The sequence below is a fragment of the Monodon monoceros genome, unplaced genomic scaffold (genome assembly GCF_005190385.1).
Source record: "Monodon monoceros isolate NGI ecotype Baffin Bay Population unplaced genomic scaffold, NGI_Narwhal_1 Super_Scaffold_13, whole genome shotgun sequence".
Classification (NCBI taxonomy): domain Eukaryota; kingdom Metazoa; phylum Chordata; class Mammalia; order Artiodactyla; family Monodontidae; genus Monodon; species Monodon monoceros.
This window is the reverse complement of record NW_021703769.1, coordinates 67,716,391-67,723,243: the sequence shown is the minus strand read 5'-3', so window position 1 is coordinate 67,723,243 and position 6,853 is coordinate 67,716,391. Positions and strand designations below refer to the sequence as shown.

At 37.7% G+C, this 6,853-nt stretch overlaps 1 long non-coding RNA gene across 1 annotated transcript in view; it reads right to left on the bottom strand.

The window, feature by feature from the left end:
- Positions 1-1,165: 1,165 nt before the first annotated feature.
- Positions 1,166-6,853, bottom strand: part of LOC114894864 — a 25,912-nt gene continuing 20,224 nt past the window's right edge. Inside the window, exon 3 of the long non-coding RNA XR_003793347.1 lies at positions 1,166-1,217. This is a non-coding gene — a long non-coding RNA (uncharacterized LOC114894864). The remainder of the gene's footprint in view (positions 1,218-6,853) is intronic.

Sequence of the window (6,853 nt, the reverse complement as noted above, 5' to 3'; positions counted from 1 at the left end):
GACTGGGCAGAGATAGGCTGGAAGCACCATGGGTGAGGATTCCACAGAGATGGATGCTACTCCTCTACTTGACCATGGTAATAGGGAAAGGGCAGCGTCCGTGCCTTCCAGACATTTAGGTGCAAGGGGGATGAGCTGGGGATCTTGTTAAAAATGCAGATTCTGATTCAGTAGGTCTGGCGCGAGGCCCAAGATTCTGGCCATCCCTAAGGGGATGCCAATGCTGTGGGTCCAGAGATCACATTATGTGTAGCAAGGATCTAGGCAACTATATAACAATGGAGCTTGTGGTTAAAGAACTGACCTTGTGGGGAAAGAGCAGCCCAGCTCTGGTCTCAACTTACTCTGCCACTGAGCAAATTCAAAGCTGCTGAACCAACTCACTGCTACAGTAGCAGAGAAGAGAGTAGTAAGGAGATGAGACCCCACAGCCATCCACATGGGTCTCTTCTTAGTTCTCCAAATGAAACTAAAATGCCTTGCTTTTCACAATTAAAAAAATTGCACATTCAATGTAGCAAAACCACAAAACTAATAAAGTTAATTTTTTAACATCAATTTAATGCGATGGTAATATGTTTAATATTGTGGTAAATCAGCACCCATTAAGTGAACGGGATATAAATTACTATAGCCAAGTTTCTTTTCCTTTTAGCAATGTCCCTCCGATTTTTAGTGTGAACTAACTGCAAAACTTAGTTTTGTACAGCTCACAACGATGTTATGTGGCCTTCGCTTGATACAAAAGCATCCTTTATCTATTATGCTCACCTCTCTTATTTTTGCATTAGCCTGTGACAATGAAAGTCATACATTATTGCTTTCATGATGACAAATCAAAATTTTCATTTAATAATTACATTAGAAGCTGAAGTCTTCTTTCATCAAAGTATCTTTCGATTGCAAAAAGGAATCTTTGTTTTTATTCCTGCCAAAATACTTCTAAGTGAATACAAGAACCGGAAGATGCAAAATTGTGCATCTTGTTTTTTAATTTTTAAAATTCATTTTTAAAAACTATTTTTTTCTTGCATCAAAACAGTGTATTTTTATTTCCTACTTCCTCATGTGAGAATATAGATAAAATATCAGTTCTGTTTCCATCGCTACTTCCCAAACTTCTTCTGAATTGTTACTTTTATAATGTCACATTTACAATACTTACATTTGGTTCTAGAATGGTAATTAGTCCTCTGAGCTTTATCAGTAGGCTGCTTCTGAAAATGAAAATCAATAGTTATTTCATTATTATGACTGTTTAAACGTGGTTCACCACACAACTGTTTCTCTCTACAGTTAAATGTTCTTTCTCGTATGACTTTTTGCCTGGAGTTCAATTTTTTTGGAACTAATTACTTTTGGCATATTGTAAATTTTGTTCAACCTCTCCTATAAATTTAGTATCCTATCAAGTTCTCCTATTTCCCTGGAGATAATGTCTGATTATGTCTTTATTCTACCATACTATTTATTGATACTTAGCTATGTATTAAAACTTTTTTTGTTAACATCTTTATTGGAGTATAATTGCTTTACAATGGTGTGTTAGTTTCTGCTTTATAACACAGTGAATCAGTTATATATATACATATATCCCCATATCTCTTCCCTCTTGCATCTCCCTCCCTCCCACCCTCCTTATCCCACCCTTCTTAGGTGGTCACAAAGCACCGAGCTGATCTCCCTGTGCTATGCAGCTGCTTCCCACTAGCTATTTTACATTTGGTAGGGTATATGTGTCCATGCCACTCTCTCACTTTGTACCAGCTTACCCTTCCACCTCCCCACATCCTCAAGTCCATTCTCTAGTAGGTCTGCATCTTTATTCCTGTCTTGCCCCTAGGTTCCTCATGACCTTTTTTTTTTAAGATTCCATATATATGTGTTAGCATACAGTATTTGTTTTTCTCCTTCTGACTTACTTCACTCTGATGGACTCTCTAGGTCCATCCACCTCACTACAAGTAACTCAATTTCCTTTCTTTTAATGGCTGAGTAATATTCCATTGTATACATGTGCCACACCTTCTTTATCCATTCATCTGTTGATGGACACTTAGGTTGTTCCCATGTCCTGGCTATTGTAAATAAAGCTGCAACGAACATTGTGGTATATGACTCTTTTTGAATTGTGGTTTACTTAAGGTAGATGCCCAGTAATGGGATTGCTGGGTCATATGGTAGTTCTATTTTTAGTTTTTAAGGAACCTCCATACTGTTCTCCATAGTGGCTGTATCAATTTACATTCCCACCCAAAGTGCAAGAGTGTTCCCTTTTCTCCACACCCTCTCCAGCATTTATTGTTTCTAGATTTCTTGAGGATGGCCATTCTGACCAGTGTGAGATGATATCTCATTGTAATTTTGATTTGCATTTCTCTAATGATGAATGATGTTGAGCATTCTTTCATGTGTTTGTTGGCAATCTGTATATCTTCTTTGGACAGATGTCTATTTAGGTCTTCTGCCCACTCTTGGATGGGGTTGTTTGTTTTTTTGATATTGAGCTGCATGAGCTGCTTGTAAATTTTGGAGATTAATCTTTTGTCAGTTGCTTCATTTGCAAATATGTTCTCCCATTCTGAGGGTTGTCTTTTCATCTTGTTTATGGTTTCCTTTGCTGTGCAAAAGCTTTTAAGTTTCATTAGGTCCCATTTGTTTATTTTTGTTTTTATTTCCATTTCTGTAAGAGGTGGGTCAAAAAGGATCTTGCTGTGATTTATGCCATAGAGTGTTCTGCCTATGTTTTCCTCTAAGAGTTTTATAGTGTCTGCCCTTACATTTAGGTCTTTAATCCATTTTGAGTTTATTTTTGTGTATGGTGTTAGGCGGTGTTCTAAATTCATTCTTTTACATGTGGCTGTCCAGTTTTCCCAGCACCACTTACTGAAGAGGCTGTCTTTTCTCCATGGTATATTCTTGCCTCCTTTATCAAAGATAAGGTGACCATATGTGTGTGGGTTTATCTCTGGGCTCTCTATCCTGTTCCATTGATCTATATTTCTGTTTTTGTGCGAGTACCATACTGTCTTGATTACTGTAGCTTTGTAGTATAGTCTGAAGTCAGGGAGTCTGATTCCTCCAGCTCTGTTTTTCTTTCTCAAGATTGCTTTGGCTATTCAGGGTCTTTTGTGTTTCCATACAAATTGTGAAATTTTTTGTTCTAGTTTTGTAAAAAATGCCAGTGGTAGTTTGATAGGGATTTCACTGAATCTGTAGATTGCTTTGGGTAGTAGAGTCATTTTCACAATGTTGATTCTTCCAATCCAAGAACATGCTATATCTCTCCGTCTATTTGTAACATCTTTAATTTCTTTCATCAGTGTCTGGTAATTTTTTAATACAGGTCTTTTGCCTCCTTAGGTAGGTTTATTCCTAGGTATTTTATTCTTTCTGATGCAATGGTAAATGGGAGTGTTTTCTTAATTTCACTTTCAGATTTTTCATGATTAGTGTATAGAAATGCAAGAGATTTCTGTGCATTAATTTTGTATCCTGCTACTTTACCAAATTCATTGATTAGCTCTAGTAGTTTTCTGGTAGCATCTTTAGGATTCTCTATGTATAGCATCATGTCATCTGCAAACAGTGACAGCTTTACTTCTTTTCCAATTTGGATGCCTTTTATTTCCTTTTCTTCTCTGATTGCTGTGGCTAAAACTTCCAAAACTATGTTGAATAAGAGTGGTGAGAGTGGGCAACCTTGTCTTGTTCCTGATCTTAGTGGAAATGCTTTCAGTTTTTCACCATTGAGGATGATGTTTGCTCTGGGCTTGTCATATATGGCCTTTATTATGTTGAGGAAAGTTCCCTCTATGCCTACTTTCTGCAGGGTTTTTATCATAAATGGGTGTTGAATTTTGTCGAAAGCTTTCTCTGCATCTATTGAGATGATCATATTGGTTTTCTCCTTCAATTCGTTATTTTGCTGTATCACACTGATTGATTTGCATATATTGAAGAATCGTTGCATTCCTGGGATAAACCCCAGTTGATCATGGTGTATGATCCTTTTAATGTGCTGTTGGATTCTGTTTGCTAGTATTTTGTTGAGGATTTTTGCATCTATGTTCATCAGTGATATTGGCCTGTAGTTTTCTTTCGTTGTGACACCTTTGTCTGGTTTTGGTACCAGGGTGATGGTGGCCTTGTAGAATGAGTTTGGGAGTGTTCCTCCCTCTGCTATATTTTGGAAGAGTTTGAGAAGGATAGGTGTTAGTTCTTCTCTAAATGTTTGATAGAATTTGCCTGTGAAGCCACCTGGTCCTGGGCTTTGGTTTGTTGGAAGGTTTTTAATCACATTTTCAATTTCAGTGCTTGTGATTGGGCTGTTTATATTTTCTATTTCTTCCTGATTCAGTCTTGGCAGTTTGTGCTTTTCTAAGAATTTGTCCATTTCTTCCACGTTGTCCATTTTATTGGCATACAGTTGCTTGTAGTAATCTCTCATGATCCTTTGTATTTCTGCAGTGTCAGTTGTTCCTTCTCCTTTTTCATTTCTAATTCTATTGATTTGAGTCTTCTCCCTTTTTTTCTTGATGAGTCTGGCTAATGGTTTATCAATTTTGTTTATCTTCTCAAAGAGTCAGCTTTTACTTTTATTGATCTTTGCTATCGTTTCCTTCATTTCTTTTTCACTTATTTCTGATCTGATCTTTATGATTTTTTTACTTCTGCTAACTTTGGGGTTCTTTTGTTCTTCTTTCTCTAATTGCTTGAGGTGTAAGGTTAGATTGTTTATTTGAGATGTTTCTTGTTTCTTGAGGTAGGATTGTATTGCTATAAGCTTCCCTCTTAGAACTGCTTTTGCTGCATCCCATAGGTTTTGGATCGTCGCGTTTTCATTGTCATTTGTTTCTAGGTATTTTTTTATTTCCTCTTTGATTTCTTCAATGATCTCTTGGTTATTAAGTAGTGTATTGTTTAGCCTCCATGTGTCTGTATTTTTTACAGATTTTTTTCCTATAATTGATGCCTAGTCTCATAGCGTTGTGGAAAAGATACTTGATACAATTTCAATTTTCTTAAATTTACCAAGGCTTGATTTGTGACCCAAGATATGATCTATCCTGGAGAATGTTCTATAAGCACTTGAGAAGAAAGTGTATTCTATTGTTTTGGATGGAATGTACTATAAATATCAATTAAGTCCATCTTGTTTAATGTATCATTTAAAGCTTGTGTTTCCTTATTTATTTTCATTTTGGATGATCTGTCCATTGGTGAAAGTTGGGTGTTAAAGTCCCCTACTATGATTGTGTTACTGTCGATTTCCCCTTTTATGGCTGTTAGTACTTGCCTTATGTATTGAGGTGCTCCTATGTTGGGTGCATAAAAATTTACAATTGTTATATCTTCTTCTTGGATTGATCCCTTGATCATTATGTAGTGTCCTTCTTTGTCTCTTGTAATAGTCTTTGTTTTAAATTCTATTTTGTCTGATATGAGAATTGCTACTCCAGCTTTCTTTTGATTTCCATTTGCATGGAATATCTTTTTCCATCTCTTCACTTTCAGTCTGTATGTGTCCCTAGGTCTGAAGTGGGCCATGTAGTGAATCTTAAATCAAAATAGTTGTCCCTCTGAAAGTCAAAAGCTCCTAATGTTTGAAGCTGATGATGAGTAGTATGATGTTGACTTCTTGTTTTCATTTTGATTTTTTTTCCTCATTTTTTGCTTTTAGGGTTTCCCTTTTATCATAGATGTTATGACATTTTGTGGTAATGTTCTATGTGGGTTTTTTGTTTTTGTTTCAATTCACTGGGCACTAGGTGTACATTTTCAATCTGAACATTAAAAGTCCTTCAGTTCTGGAGAACTGTCCTCATTACTTCTTTGATACTTTCCCCTATCATTTTTCCCTTGGTCAGATGTTCAGTGCTCTTGCATTGACCCTCTGGGTTTCTTTCTCATATTTTCCATTGCTTTGTTTTCGTGTTCTTCTTCCGAGATATTTCCCAGATCTAATTTTCCAACTTTGCTATTGAATTATTTTCTCTTCTGACAAATACATATTTACTATCTAGGAGAGAATTTCTTAGTATGTGTTTATTCCATTTTCACTGTGTTCTATGCTTGTTTGAATATTTTCTCAAATCTCCCTGAGGACACACATTAGAGTTTGGAGAAGTTCCCTCCTGTTCTTTGCGTGAATCCTGTTCCCTGTTGTGTGTCTGTTCATTTTGATGTCTCTCTTCCATGTTGGAGGGTCTGTCATTTGAAGACCTTTGACTTTTCATGCTTAAGAAGAAGTCAGACTCCATGTGAGGACACAGGGAGAAGTCCGTTTATAGCCAGGAAGCGGGTCCTCACCAGACATTGAATCTGCCAGTGCCTTGATCTTGGACTCAGAAACAGAGAGGAAACAGCTGGCAGTAGCCGTGTGGATGAAAGGCTCTTGGTGCTCCAGCCAGGAGTCAGGGCTCTGCCTCTGAGGTAGGAGAGCCAACTTCAGGACACTGGTCAACAAGAGACCTCCCAGCTCCACATAATATTAAACGGCGGAAATCTCCCAGTGACCTCCATCTTAACACCAGCACCCAGCTTCACTCAACGACCAGCAATCCACAGTGCTGGACAACCTATGCCAAACAACTAGCAAAACAGGAACACAACCCCACCCATTAGCAGAGAGGCTGCCTAAAATCATAATAAGGCCACAGACACCCCAAAACACACCACCAGACGTGAACCTGCCCACTAAAGAGACAAGATCCAGCCTCATCCACCACAACACAGGCACTAGTCCCCTCCACCAGGAAGCCTACACAACCCACTGAAACAACCTTAGCCACTGGAGACAGACATCAAAAACAACGGGAACTACGAACGTGCAGCCTGCAAAAAGGAGACC